Source organism: Schistocerca piceifrons, chromosome 3 (genome assembly GCF_021461385.2).
Source record: "Schistocerca piceifrons isolate TAMUIC-IGC-003096 chromosome 3, iqSchPice1.1, whole genome shotgun sequence".
In the NCBI taxonomy this organism is placed as follows: domain Eukaryota; kingdom Metazoa; phylum Arthropoda; class Insecta; order Orthoptera; family Acrididae; genus Schistocerca; species Schistocerca piceifrons.
The window spans coordinates 314,386,469-314,402,600 of NC_060140.1; positions in this window are offsets into that span (position 1 = coordinate 314,386,469).

Here is a 16,132-nt window from a genome sequence, read left to right on the forward strand (position 1 = left end):
TTTTCCATTTTTTATTGCTGTTTATATTAATTGTTTTATGTGCTGCTGCATTGCCTCGTCCCTTAGTTTAGCATCTGAGCTCAGTAGATTTAAGTTAGCTTAAGAGGAGTAGACTATATAAGAAACTAACTATTATAAATTTATAAGAAATGCATTGAGAAGCTATCAGAAAATGGTCTGGCAAAATAAAAAGGATACTGTACCGTGGAGAAAAACTATTATTGACAGAGGATGTGAACAGAATACAGAAAGCAGAGAGAAAAACTATTTTTGACAGAGGATGTGAACAAAATACAGAAGGCAGGCTTAGATAGGACTTTTGGGAATAATGATGAACAAAGGGAGATCTCCATGCAAAATACTGCAGTAAAACAAACCCTGTCCTTTCCCTTTTGTGTTATCCCACTATATGTTTGTGTACCCTTGTGTATTTGTTTTCTTCCTGTCTCTGTGTACTGTTTCATGGAACTTTTTTCTCTTCTAATCCTAAGTTACATTCACTATGATGAGGAATACTGTTATCCTCAAATACAATTGGCATTAATAATGTGTTATTTACTTTGTAAAGACGTTTAGACATTATTTATTGTTTTGTGTTAATGCTCATGTGTGAAGTTGATGTTTCAAAAGTTATTGTGATCTTTTATGTATGTACTCATGTCATAATTCCACTGATGTATATGTTAGTTCGATTCTTTTGTAAAGCCTGTACTACAAATGTTATCTGTATTGTTATGTTCTTTAATGATGTATTTAGTACCTTTGTAATTGTATTCTCATGTTATAACATTGTAATTGACAACAGTTCATCAAATTAAGTTACATTTTACTGCACACGTTTCTGTTGGTCGTAGTATATGGACAATATGTGAGAAGTAGGGACTGTCAGTGTTTGCACGTGTGTTGATAATTCAGCAAGGGACTGGATAACAGCATTGCTCGTTCTAAGGACAATTCCAAAAAAACTTTGTGAGTGCACAAGTGGTGGTTATGGACTTGCTATATTCCCCGCAAGACTCTTCGATGGTGATTGTGCACCTGCACAGTCGCAACAGATGGCTGCTGGCCGTCTCTACATGGACTACAGTGGGTCTGCACCTTCGATGGCCCACCAATACCGTAATCTCTACATGGACTACAGTGGGTCTACATCTTTGATGGCCCACAAATACCATTATTTCTACAAGGACTGCAGTGGGTCTGCACGTCTGGTGGCCCACCAATACCACAATCTCTACCAGGACTCCAGTGGGTCTGCTCTGTGATGACCTACCTACCAATATTCTTCAAAACTTCGAATGACTCTGCTGTGGGTTTGCTCCATTGTGGCCCACTACCTGTCAGCATGTCAAGAGTCAGCACTGTCTTTCCGTTGGAAGGACAACACTACTTCTTCAAGACTGCATGGAAATCCACTACTTCTGTGTGCATTTTCTTTTACTGCTCAGGCTTTGAGATAAACACTGCAATTTTACGGTGACGAATGATGAGGACTGTCTTTATGAACTGTGAGAAAATTTTAGCTTTTGACCAACATTGTATCAATGGGTGTGTGCCTTTGATTTCTTTGTTATTGTAATTGTGAAAAAAAAATTTTAACAAATATGTATTGGCCAGTGCCCAAAAAAATTTGTAAAATTTTTTGTGGGGAGCATGGGGGCTATGTAAGTAGGCTGTTTGTTTTCTTTATGTAAGTAGGCTGTTTAGGTTCTTATATTGGTAACGCCGCCGCCACGTAGCGCTCTCTGTATGAAAATGAAATCACTGGCTGTGCTGTGTGCAGTCTGTGGCTAGTTTGCATTGTTGTCTGCCATTGTAGAGGGGCAGCTGGATGTTAACAGCGCGTAGCGTTGCGCAGTTGGAGGTGAGCCGCCAGCAGTGGTGGATGTGGGGAGAGAGATGGCGGAGTTTTGAAATTTGTCATGAACTGCTATATTTATATATGATGATATCAAGGTAAATACATTGTTTGTTCTCTATTAATATCTTTCATTTGCTAACCATCCCTATCAGTAGTTAGTGCCTTCCATAGTTTGAATCTTTTATTTAGCTGGCAGTAGTAGCGCTCGCTGTATTGCAGTAGCTTGAGCAGTGAAGATTTTTGTGAGGTAAGTGATTTGTGAAAGGTATAATTTAATGTTAGTCAGGGCCATTCTTTTGTAGGGGATTTTGAAAGTCAGATTGCGTTGCGCTAACAAAATATTGTGTGTCAGTTTAAGCACAGTCATGTATAATTGTTGAAAGGGGACGTTTCAACAGCTCCAAAAAAGACAATCACAGAAGTTGGGAAGAAAAACTTTGGTGCAGAAAGGTAACTGTGAAGAAACCATGGTTAACAGAATACTTTAGTTAATCGATGAAAGAAATAACTATAAAAATACTCAGGGAAACTCAGTAATGCAGAAATAGATGACACTAAGGAATAAAATAAATAGGAAGTGCAGGGAAGCTAACATGAAATGGTTGTATGAAAAATGTAAAGAAATCGAAAAATAACTGATCATCGGAAGGACTGACTCAGCATATAGGAGAGTCTAAAAGCAAGGGTGGTAACATTAAGACTGCAACGTGAATTCCGCTGTTAAATGCATAGAAGGAAGCGGATATGTATAAAGAGTATACTGAAGGCCTCTGTAAAGGGGGAAGATTGATGTGACAGAAGAAGAAACGATTTAGAAGGGATAGGGGTTCCATTATTAGAATCAGAATTTAAAAGAGCTTTGGGGGACTCGGGATATTCATGTCGGTGTGTACAATGTATGAGTCTGGTGACATATCATTTGATTTTCGAAAAAATGTCATCTACACAATTCCGAAGAAACCAAGAACTGACAAGTGCGAGAATTATGGAACAATCAGCTTAAGAGCTGATGCATCCAAGCTGCTGACGAGAATAATATATAGAAGAATCAAAAAGAAAATTGAGGATGTCCTAGATGTCGATCAGTTTGGCTTTAGGAACGGTAAAGCACCACAGAGACAATTTTCACGTAGCGGTTGAGAATGGAAGCAAGACTAAAGAAAAATCTAGGCAAATTCATAGGATTTGTCGACCTGGGAAAAGCGTTCGACAATGTAAAATGGTGCAAGAAGTTTGAAATTCTGAGAAAAATAGGGGTACCCTATCGGGACAGACGGGTAGTACACAACTTGTTGGTTGGTTGGTTGATTTGGGGGAAGGGACCAAACAGCGAGGTCATCGATCCCATCGGATTAGGGAAGTGTAGGGAAGGAAGTCTGCAGTGCCCTTTAAATGGTTCAAAATGGTTCAAATGAGCACTATGGGACTTAACTTTTGATGTCAACAGTCCCCTAGAACCTAGAACTACTTTAACCTAACTAAACTAAGGACATCATGCACATCCATGCCCGAGGCAGGATTCGAACCTGCGACCGTAGCAGTCACGCGGTTCCAGACTGTAGCGCCTAGAACCGCTCGGCCACCCCGGCCAGCCCTTTCAAAGGAACCATCTTGGAATTTGCCTGAGGCGATTTAGGGAAATCACGGGAAACCTAGATCAGGATTGCCGTACGCGTGATTGAACTGTCATCCTCCCGAGTGCGAGTCCAGTGTGTTAACCAGTGCGCCACTTCGCTCGGATGCAGGACGGGGATGTAGTCTTTTATTCCAACTATTCAGTTTGCATATCGAAGAAGCAATGATGGGAACAAAAGAAAGATTCAGGAGTGGGAGTGAAAATCAAGGTGAAAGGACGTCACTGATACGACTCGCTGATGACATTGCTGTCCAGATTGAAAGTGAAGAACAACTACAGGATCTGCTGAATGGAATGAACGGTCTAATGTGTACAGAATATGGGTTGAGAATAAAAGGAAGAAAGACGAAAGTAATGAGAAGTAGCAGAAATGAGAACACAGGGAAACTTAACACCGGGATTAATGATCACGAAGCAGATGAAGTTAAGTAATTCTGCTTCCTAGGCAGCAAAATAACCAATGACGGACGAAGAGAAGACATCGAAAACAGACTAGCACTGGCAAAAAGGGCATTCCTGCCCAGAGGAGTCTATTAATATCAAACGTCGGCCTTAAATTGAGGAAGAATTTTCTGAGAATGTTTGTTTGGAACACAGCATTGTATGGTAGTGAAATATGGACTGTGGGAAAGCTGAACAGAAGAGAATATGAGCACTTGAGATGTGGTGCTGGAGACGAATGTTGAAAATTAGGCGGACTGATAAGGTAAGGAATGAAGAGGTAGAGGAAGACAGAGATTGGAATACATGCATCAAATAATTGTGGACGTAGACTGTAAGAGCTTCTGAGACGAAGAGGTTGGCACGGAGCAGGAATCCTTGGCGGGTCGCTTCAAACCAGTCAGAAGAGTGATGAAAAAAAAAGTAGCATCGGGTTGTACCAGTTCGTGCCTCGTTCTAACGGATAATCTGGAATACCGTGCCCCCGTCTAGTTAATAGTTTTGGAGTATAAACTTCCGATTAAAATTGACTTAAGGTTCTTTAAGATTTGTATTTTCCTTTCTTTTCAGCAGATAGCTCAATTAAAGAGGGTGTGTATATAGGAGCGAGAAGGACGTGTAACATGTCTTTAAACTGAAACAACATACGAGAACATGAGCACTCTGATTTTGGAAGATAGTAGATTAAAGGTATTTCAAACGTCATGATGGCACACGTATACCGCAAGAAAGAGTGGGGTGCAATTTACATAAAGCGCTAATTATGCTAAAGGTTTGTCTAATTTGGTTGTTGCATTTTTTTGGATGCTAAACACAATTTAATGGGAAAACGAAGTAGTAGTCCTAGAGTCTTGTACCGCCGACAAGAATGAAGGTTCGATTTGCGAAAGGAAACAGGCTATGTCCTTTTCGCAGGAACAGTCGTAGCATTTATACTAAGCGTTTGAAGTAAAACCACAGAAAACAGAAGTTTAGTTCGACTCCCGAATGCGATTCCAGGGTGTTAACCACTCCCATATCTTGCCCAAATATGTCAAATAAAATGCCGATGTGTACAGAAAATCACAGCATTAAGGAGAAACCGACGGCGTTGCACCGTTAGAGGTGAAATCACTTTCATCTGCCACGTAGGTGTGAACAGCATCTTCTGGAAAGCAAAAGAGATTATTCTGTTCCATTTAACAAAATTGTGAAGAGCTATGACTGATAAATGGTACAGAAGCTTCCTGCAATTACACGACGAACAGATAGTTGACAATAAACATGAATAACGCCATTAAGGAGCTATTTGAAGCATGAATCTTTGGCAGAACCTGTCTTTTAAACACTTTTTGCCGTGTCTATGAAATATATGGCTGTGTACAACTCCAGTTTATCAGTAGTCATAGATCCAGAATAAAATACCAAGGCCGAAAGCTAATCGCTGATGAAACGCTGGGGAACTTATACAAAATGTAAGTTAATTTTCTGTTTCACAGTATCGTATTTCACTACTCGGTTGGCAAGGTTTCACGTTTCCCTCTTACTGCTGTTAGTTCTTTATCTGACATACTTTACGCAAAAGCTCTTTACAGAAATATAAACTGCATTTTGTATAATTCACTGGCAGCTCATTACATGCAAACAAGTATTTTAGATAGGTTTGCGTTAAATTAAATAATACAAATCAATAAAATAAATATTGACGTCGTTGTACTCTACATATTTAAAACACCACCACCCTTTATTACATCCGTTCACTAAAACGGTTATGACGGAAGAAATTGTGCAAGACAATTTTATAACACCAGCATTTGTTCTAAAAATAAATTCAGTGCGAATAAGTCACAGGACACACGTCTGAGATCGGGGAGTTGTGACGATGATAATAAGTTGTGGGAGTACAGAACTGATTCCACAACAGGTTCATGGAAATTTATAAGACCATTTAAGTTCTTATAATTCCGTATAAAAATATAGCCATATGGCCTCTCCCATCTTTTTTCACATTGTTACCACGCTTGTCTGCATGTAATGCGTCCTCAAACGAGCTGTGCTGTTCTTGCACATTCGGGGAGGAACCGTTTCTGTTCCTTTGCTGTAGAAGAAGAAGGAATCACGTGAGATTAGAATGTAATATCTCGTAGAAAGCGAGGTCATTAGAGGCGGAGCAAAAGTTCAGATTACCGAAGGATGACGAAGTTAATCGGCCGTGCACTTTGAAAGGAACCATCCGGCATTTGCCTGGAGCGATTATAAATTTTCACCAATCACCAGAAATTTTATCTCCACCAAGTTGTATCTCAGTCCTAGGTAATTGCATTGATGAATTAAAGTCACCCAACCCAGTTGACTTAATCTGCCTCTCTGAACACCATGTGACCACTGGTATAGGAACTAGGCCTAAGCACAATGAGAAACTCAGACAGGAGAGTACTGCAAATGTTAGAATAAGGAAAGGTTCTCATAAAAGTATAATTAAAAATAATGTAAGTATATTTCATCAAAATATCGGGAGTTTAAAGAATAAAGTAGATGAGCTTCTGGTTTGTTTAGAAGATTTAGAAGCTGAGAATGAAATAGATATACTATGCCTGTCTGAGCATCACATTGTTACTGATATGGATAAGGTAAATGTAAGTGGATATAAGCTCTCTGCACATGTAATGAGAGAAAATATGGAGAAAGGAGGAGTTGCCATATATGTCAAAAGTTATCATTGTGCAAAAAGTATAGAAACAAAAAAGTTTTGTGTAGAGAAACATATAGAAGCATGTGCCTGTGAGCTTAAATTAAATAAAGGCACATTTATAATTGTAACTGTATATAGGTCCCCATCAGGAAATTTTCATCAATTTCTGAAAAATTTGGACTCCTTGTTGTGCTATCTGTCAGACAGGGGGAAGCAAATTATTATTTGTGGGGACTTCAATGTAGATTCTCTGAAAGAGGGTAATAGGAAAAATGACCTTGAAGTATTACTCGGTTCTTTCAATTTGACACCCGTTATTGATTTTCCTACTCGGGTGGTAAAGGATAGCAGCTCACTGATAGATAACTTCTTTATAGACCAAGATAAGTTTAACCAGATAAATGCTCAGCCTGTTGAGAATGGTCTTTCTGATCATGGTGCACAGCTAGTTACAATATATGACATAGCTCCATTCAGCAATACTAAACAGTCCTCCAAAGTAATACGTTCAGTCAACGATTTAACAATTGCAAATTTCAGGAAAAGCCTACAGCAGTTAGACTGGGATGAGGTGTACCGTGAACCTGATGCCAATTTAAAATATAATTTATTTCATGACAGTTTTGTAAATGCATTTGAAAACTGCTTCCCCAAGAAAATAGTTAAATATACTCGTAAGAAACCTTGTAACAAACCATGGTTTACTAAGGGTATAAAAATATCTTGTAACCGGAAAAGGGAAATGTATCTGACAGCAAGAAAGAGTAGTGACCCAGAAACTATCAAAAATTATAAAAACTACTGTGTTATATTAACAAAAGTTATTAAAAGTCCAGGAGTATGTGTATCATGTCTGAAATCAGCAACTCTGATAATAAAATTAAAACAATTTGGAATATTATTAAAAGAGAAACAGGTCAACCAAGAGCAGAGGGAGACAGTATTACCATCAAATTGAATGAAAACTTTACTAACAAAAAGTCAGAAGTTGAAAATATTTTTAATAATCATTTTCTAAATGTTGTGGATATAGTAGGATCCAGGTGTTCATTAGAAGACGCTAGGCTGTTAATGGAAGAGGCCATACCTATGCAATTTGATACAATTGAAATCTCACCCACTTCTCCCTCTGAAATTAGGAAAATAATAAACTTGCTTAAAAGCAAAAACTCTCATGGAATTGATGGCATTTCCAGCAAAATACTAAAAGCTTGTTCTCAACACATAAGTAAGATTCTCAGCCACCTGTGTAATAGCTCTCTGGAACAGGGCATTTTCCCTGATAGACTGAAATATGCTGTTGTTATACCTTTGCATAAAAAGGGGGATAGATCTGATCTCAACAATTGCCATCCAATCTCCCTTCTAACAGCTTTATCCAAAATTTTTGAGAAAGTAATGTATTCAAGAGTAGCTTCACATATCTGTAAAAATGAAGTACTAACAAAATGTCAGTTTGGTGTCCAGAAAGGTTTTTCAACAGAAAATGCCATATATGCTTTCACCAGTCAAATTTTGAATGATCTGAATAACGGAACACCACCCATTTGGATTTTTTGTGATCTCTCAAAGGCTTTTGATTGTGTAAATCATGAAATTCTGCTAGACAAGCTCAAGTATTGTGGCATGAGTGGGACAGTGCACAAATGGTTTAATTCGTACCTAACTGGAAGAGTGCAGAAAGTTGAAATAAGTAGTTCTTGTAACATGCAAAGATCAGCACATTCTTCAAACTGGGGAACTATCAAGAATGGGGTTCCACAAGGGTCAGTCTTGGGTCCTTTGTTGTTCTTATTATATATTAATGACTTGCCATTCTATATTCATGAAGAGGCAAAGTTAGTTCTCTTTGCTGATGATACAAGTATAGTAATCACACCTGACAAACAAGAATTAACTGATGAAATTGTCAATACTGTCTTTCAGAAAATTACTAAGTGGTTCCTTGTAAACGGACTCTCACTGAATTTTGATAAGACACAGGACATACAGTTCCGTACAGGGAATGGTATGACGCCATTAATAAATATAGACCTTAATCAGAAGCATATAGCTAAGGTAGCATATTCCAAATTTTTAGGTGTCTCCATTGATGAGAGATTAAATTGGAAGGAACACATTGATGATCTGCTGAAACGTTTGAGTTCAGCTACTTATGCAATAAGGGTCATTGCAAATTTTGGTGATAAACATCTTAGTAAATTAGCTTACTACGCCTATTTTCACTCATTGCTTTCATATGGCATCATATTTTGGGGGAATTCATCACTGAGGAATAAAGTATTTATTGCACAAAAGTGTGTAATCAGAATTATAGCTGGAGTCCACCCAAGATCATCCTGCAGACATTTATTTAAGGATCTAGGGATATTCACAGTAGCTTCTCAGTATATATACTCTCTTATGAAATTTGTTATTAACAACCAAACCCAATTCAAAAGTAATAGCAGTGTGCATAACTACAATACTAGGAGAAAGGATGATCTTCACTATTCAAGATTAAATCTAACTTTGGCACAGAAAGGGGTGAATTATACTGGCACTAAAGTCTTTGGTCACTTACCAAATAGTATCAAAAGTCTTACAGATAACCAACAAGTATTTAAGAAGAAATTAAAATAATTTATGAATGACAACTCCTTCTACTCCATAGAGGAATTTTTAGATATAAATTAAGAAAAAAAAAGAAAAAAAATATTAAAAAAAATAAAAACAAAAAACACAAAAAAATAAAGTTGTTATATTAACTTAAGTATGTTGTTAAATTAACCTAATTATGTCATGTATTAGAAAATTCGACTCGTTCCACACCATTACGAAATATCGTATTCATGATCCATGGAACTAGTATTAATCTAATCTAATTTATCGAAAGTACGGAAAACCTAAATCTGGTCGGACGGACATTTGAACAGTCGTCCTTTCGAATGCGAGTCGAGTTTGCTAAACACTGCGCCACCTCGCTCGGTTGTGTTACAAGAAGGCTTAGGGCCGTTGGCATAACTATTTGGATTACATAACGAGAATTCAAACGCAAACAGAACGCAACTGTCCATGATACAAAACGCTAGTCACACGCCGTGGAGTAACTGTTTACGATCTGTGGTAGCTCTTTTTGTTACAGTGTATCTGTTTTCGCTATTTCCTATTCATATCGAGGTAATATGCCATACAAAATTTACAAAATACTCCAACCGTGCAGAGCTTAGAAACTGATATTAGCTCTGTAGAGCAAACAGATATAAATTAATTAAAAGCAGTATTAAAGGTAACAAAAACAGAAAAGCTGCAGGCATAGATTCAATTAATATTGAATTAACCAAATACGGAGATATTAGTTTAGAATTTGCTTTCTCCATTTTTGAAATATGTGTTAGAAGAACTGTGTTGTACGTGAAAAACGGAACACAGCTAAAGTCTTTTCCATATTTAAAGAAGGCAATAGGAAACACACAGGAAATTGCAGGAGAATAATTTTACAGAATGTAAGAAATAAAATTTTATGGGAAGTTCTTATACAAACATTACAAACTATCGCCCATGCAGTAAGAACAATGAGGCTTCAGAAAGTGGACCGTCGCATAACTATAATACAGTCATAATAAAACAAATTACTGAAAAACCTCGGGAATTTGGCTCAGAAACGTACTTCATATTTATAGAGGACGGAAAAAGTCTTTGGAAAGGTAAAAAGACGCTTTAACGGAAAATATTGGGAACAAAATCTTTTCGTAAATGCCTAATTAGTACCATAAAGAGACTTTATCCAAATACGGAAATAGTTAAAATCAAACAATGGAAAATATAACACTATTATGAAAGGGACAGCTGCTACTCAGCATATAGCGGAGAGGCTGCGTTGAAAACAGCTATAAATTCAGGTTCGAAAACTTCGGATGAAGTTTTAATAAATGAAGGTGTTCGGCAAGGGTATAGACTACACCCCCTTTATTTAATTTGTATACTGACGACTTAGTTATGAAATGGAAAGATGAAATACTGTCAGGTATTAAAATAGGGTGTAGCAAACAGTTAAATACTCTGTTCTAAACAGAGGAAACCGAAAATAATTTACAAAGAGCAGTATGTAGACTAAGGAAAAACGCAAAATACTACAATTTAAGTAATTAAGACAAAGATAATGGCTTTCAAAGGGAAGCTTCCAGTCAGATCGCAAACGTTAATAACTGATAAAATTTTAGAAGAAATATCCCACTTCAGTTGTCTAGGATGTGAAATTAGTTTTAACTACGACAAAGACCTTCAGATGAAGAGTGATAAATACCAAGCAATCTGTGGAACAACTGGAAGACATTTGGGAACAAAAATAAGAAAGGAAAAACGCTGAAATTCTGTAAGTTACGGCTATACCTACTGTTTCGTATGGTTCCGAATCATCGAAAGTTACAAGAAAAATCGCGTATAGAGGCAGCAGAGATAAAGTTCATATGTAAAGTAGTGTAATCAAATGGGTAATATGAGTAGTCAAGCAATAAGATCAGAATTAAAAATCTTTTCATTTCATGAGAAGATAGAAGGAAATAGAATGATATGAAAGGGTAATGTTGATAGAATGACAGAAAACAAATTGCCAAAACCAGATAATGAATCAGTGGTCGACCGAATAGGGAGAAACAGGTCGACCTTGTAGGAGATGGATGAATAATAAATACCAGAACAGGTGAGTGTAGCACCTAATCGTTGGAAGAAGATGATTATGATGATTAGTTAAAAGCTGAAGATGTGAATGACTTAATGTATGATATAAAACTGAAGGATCGTGTGGGGGCAATGGCTGAATGGTGATTACCATTACAAGCCTTAAGTGTGTATCACATGGGAAAAGGAGTCTTAGAATACGGAAGACGAGATGGCGTAAATAATGTTGAGCGACGAGGATGGAACATGCGTCAGGCCTAATCCATCAAGGTGAAGATGATAACTTTCGTTGTTGACACGCTCTTCATTAGCGTGCAGTAACATATGTTCTACAAAAGCTTGTGAAACTTCGGATATTTATGACATCTGGACGTGATATCAAGTGGAGACACAATCGCGACAACTAATCATTATATATAGGATGTCGTAAATATTTAATCGGGAACTTTTGCAGTATTAATCACTAGACCTATTCTTGCCAAAGAGCTATTCGCACGAATTACAAAACCGCTGTTCACCTTCTTTTTAGCGGCTTCAGAGGAAAATAAAAAATATCATGGGTCATATATTTGAAATCTCTCTTCTTTCATAATTGTACGAATAGGAAGCTAGTGAACATATACACACTGATGAGCCAAAACATTATGACCACCAGGAGTATTGATCGATCCACATTTGGAATGCAATTCAGCAGTGATTCTGCGTGCCATGAGTTCGACAAGTACTTGATAGGTTTCCGGAGGTTTGTGGCACCATATGCCTAAGCACAGATCACACACTTCCGTAATTTACGGTCGGTTGGTTTGTGGGCGCGGAGATGGGGCCCCATGGCTTCCCAGCTGGATTTCATCGGATTCAGATAAGCTGAAACTGATGGCACAAAGATCAATGTGAGTTCGCTGTTACACTCCTCAAACCACTGCAGCGCGATTGTGGCCTTGTGGCACGTATAGTTAACTTGCTGGAAGATGGCATCGCTGGTGAGGAAGACAACAAGGATAAGGGGTTGCAGGTGATGATAATGTTCACGTAGTCCACAGCTGTCGTGGTGCCTTCGATTTCTACTACAGGTCCCCCGTAACATATCACAGCTCCCACCGGCCAGCGTCCGTGGCGCGCTGCATGTTTCGAACAAACTTTCGCCTGGATGACGGCGTGTCTGAACACGACCATCAAGCTTGTTTGAAAATAAACTGGATTAAACCGAACAGGCGACACGATTCGGTTGATCCGAAGTCCAGTTTCGATGATCCCGTGCCCACTGTAGTCATAAGGTTCTTGGGTCAGCATGGGAACACTTACGGGTCCTCCGATGCGGAGCACGATGTTGAACAGTGTACACTGAACGGTGAGCTCCAAAACACTTCAAAACACTTGCACCTGAGCCAGCACTGTAGTCTTTCGTCAGATCTGCCACAACTCGGCACCTACCCTCGTTTACAGCACGGACAAGCCTCCGATCCCTATGTGCTGTGATGGAGTATGAACGTCGCCTACTCGTGGTTTCAGCTTTCTTCAATCACTGTCCATAGATCCTCACAACAGTAGAACACGAACAGCCAGCCAGCTTCGCCGTTTACGAGATGCTCGCTCCTACGCAATGGGCCACAACAATCTGGCTTTTGTAAGAGTCGCTCCAAGTCGGCGGATTTCCGCATGTGCGCCACTTATTGTCGCTAGAAAGTTTCACCACTCTGGTCCGCCCATATAATTCTCTTACCGCGTCACGTGCCTTCATCGCTACCAAACAGCATACAACCTAACGGTGGTTGTGGGCATTATATTTTGGCTCAGCGCAGTGGTAACAATATCTTGAATCTTAATGTTATAAAATTCTGGGTTCTGTTTTTTTATACAAATTATTGCAGTCTATTTTCGCGTTTTACGATCTGTTGAATCAAGTAATCCGAAACACACACATGCACATACGAGGGTCACTACAAAAGAAATGCACACTATTTTTGTAAAAATACAGTTTTCATTCTGCATGTGTGAAAGTCTTCCAGTGTGTAGATACATTCTTCCCACTTGTTTTCAAACTTAGTTGAACCTGTTCCCGTGAGTGGCGCCGTCACAGCATGTCTTCAAGATGGTTGCTACACTTGACGTTCGTCAGAAGCAACGTTATGTCATAGAATTCCTGTGCTGTGAAAATGAGACAGTGGGAAACATCCGCAAGAGGTTGGAAAACGTGTACGGAGATGCTGCTGTCGATCTTGCAGTACAGTTGGTCGGTGAGCAATCAGGTTACGTGATGAAAGCGGGCACGGCAATATTGAGGATTGTCCTCGCAGCGGCAGGCCTCGTACTACACACACCCCAGACAATATGCTGAGACTTAACGAATTGGTGACTGCTGACAGACGCATCACAGTGAACGAATTGTCACGCTAAGTTGGGATAGGGGAAGGAAGTGTTTGCAGAATACTGAAAAAAAAAGTGTGTGAAATCTTATGGGTCTTAACTGATATGGTCATCAGTTCCTAATCTTACACACTACTTAACCTAAATTATCCTAAGGACAAACACACACACCCATGGCCGAGGGAGGACTCGAACCTCCGCCGGGACCAGCCGCACAGTGCATGACTGCAGCGCCCAAGACCGCTCGACTAATCCAGCGCGGCAGAAGACTGAAAGTGTTGTCGTTAAAAAAGGTTTGTGCCAGCTGGGTTCCCAGGATGTTGACAGTGGCTCACAAAGAAACAAGAAAAACGGTATGCAGCGAACTTTTGGAACAGTACGAGAATGGTGGAGATGAATTTCTTGGAAGAATTGTGACAGGTGATGAAACATGGCTATATCATTTTTCACCAGAGACGAAGAGGCAATCAATAGAGTGGCATCATGCAAATTCACCCAAGAAAAAAAAATTCAAAAGCACACATTCTGCTGGAAAAGTTATGGCTACGGTGTTTTTCGATTGCGAAGGACTCTTGCATGTGACATTATGCCAACTGAAACCACCAAAAATTCTGATGTATATGTGACGATACTGAAGAAACTTCTAGATCGACTGAGTCACGTTGGACCACATCGGCAAAAGCAGGATGTTTTGCTGTTGCACGACAATGCATGGCCACATGTCATTCAAAAAACCGTGGAAGCGATCATAAAACTCGGATTAACAACACTGAAACACCAGCCTTACCGTCCTGACCTGGCTCCATATCACTATCATCTCTTTGGGAAACTGAAAGACTCTCTTCTTGGAACAAGGTTTGAAGATGATGACTCCCTTGTGCACGCTGCCAAATAGTGGCTCCAACAGGTTGGTCCAGAATTTTACCATGCGGGTATACAGGCGCTGGTTCCAAGATGGCGTAAGGCAGTTGAGAGGGATGGACATTATGTGGAGAAATGAAAATATGGTTCGTAGAGGATGTATCTACACACAGTAAAACTTTCAAACATGTAGAATAAAAGTTGGATTTAAAAAAAATAGTTTGCATTTCATATATATATATATATATATATATATATATATATATATATATATATATTAGATGAATTACTGTGAGCACCCTACATAGGTCACAATATAAATTTCGTACATTACATATTTAGTTACTACAAAGAAATGTGGACAATCAGGTAAGCAGGTGTCGCCCCCTACATGTGGTGAGTCAGGATAATAACTTCTACGAGTTAAACGGTATTGAAGATAAAACATAATTATGGTCAATGTATAAAACTAAAACCAGAATAGAAGAGATCTCGCTGGAGGTGTCTGTAATATACTGTCTTTAGTCTTGCATATAAGTGTCCTTCTTTAGTGAGTATTCCGCCAGAGGGCGTTGCACCCAAGCCTAGCGAAAACGTAGAGCGTGCAGGGGTGAAGATTCTAAATATATGAACCAAACCGTTAATAATTATAAAGACAAATGCTACAATAAAATCCAATAAAATATTAGAATTATTTTAGATAGTTAGACTAGGATTTTCCGTTTCTCAGTTTCACAGTGTAACAGGGTAGAAAGTGAGGGGGAGTTCACCTATACAAACAGCCATGCGCGCAACTCAAACTTTTAAATTATTCACCAAGTTGCGCGGTGACTCCTGTTCCATTACTTGTGTGGTCTGAATCAACGGACTGTAACTTTGCTGAGCGTTCTGACTACATTTCTTATCGTTAATTGTACTTCACTAAGGAAAATTGTAAAATTGTACTTAGCAAGTGACGTTATCTACAGTTGTTTCCAGTTTCACTTCAAATTGCGATATTTTATGAAGATCAGCCTAGTAGCTATGAATGAATTTAAAAAAAAATTCTACGGTTTGCTGATGACAGACAATACAATTAGTCAACCAATTTTAGTGTACTGATACGTATGTAGGTCAATGCTACAACTTCCATCAGGTGCAATCAAAAAGAGAGAAATTCACAATTCATTCTCTATATTACCAAAACTATTACTAGTTGTCGAAGTTCTCAGAGTCCTAATTTGAGGAAAAGGAGAAGGATTCCTTTATTCATGGAATGTAACTGAATTATCTAGGTTTTTCTAACAACATAATATTGTATGTCTTTAGTATGTATAAGTTGTAAAATTGGTTCAAATGGCTCTGAGCACTATGGGACTTAACATCTGAGGTCATCAGTCCCCTAGAATTCAGAACTACTTAAACCTAACTAACCTAAGGACATCACACACATCAATGCCCGAGGCAGGATTCGAACCTGCGACCGTAGCAGTCGCGCGGTTCCGGACTGTAAGCTGTAACAACTAAAGGTGTAGCCTAACGCAGTGAGTTTGTAAACAGGTCTAGAACAGTCAGGGGAACACTACAGCTCTTTGTAATCAAGGCACTGGAAGAAAAGTAGTGCTAAGTATCATTGAAGCTATAGAAGTAGTTTATGGGA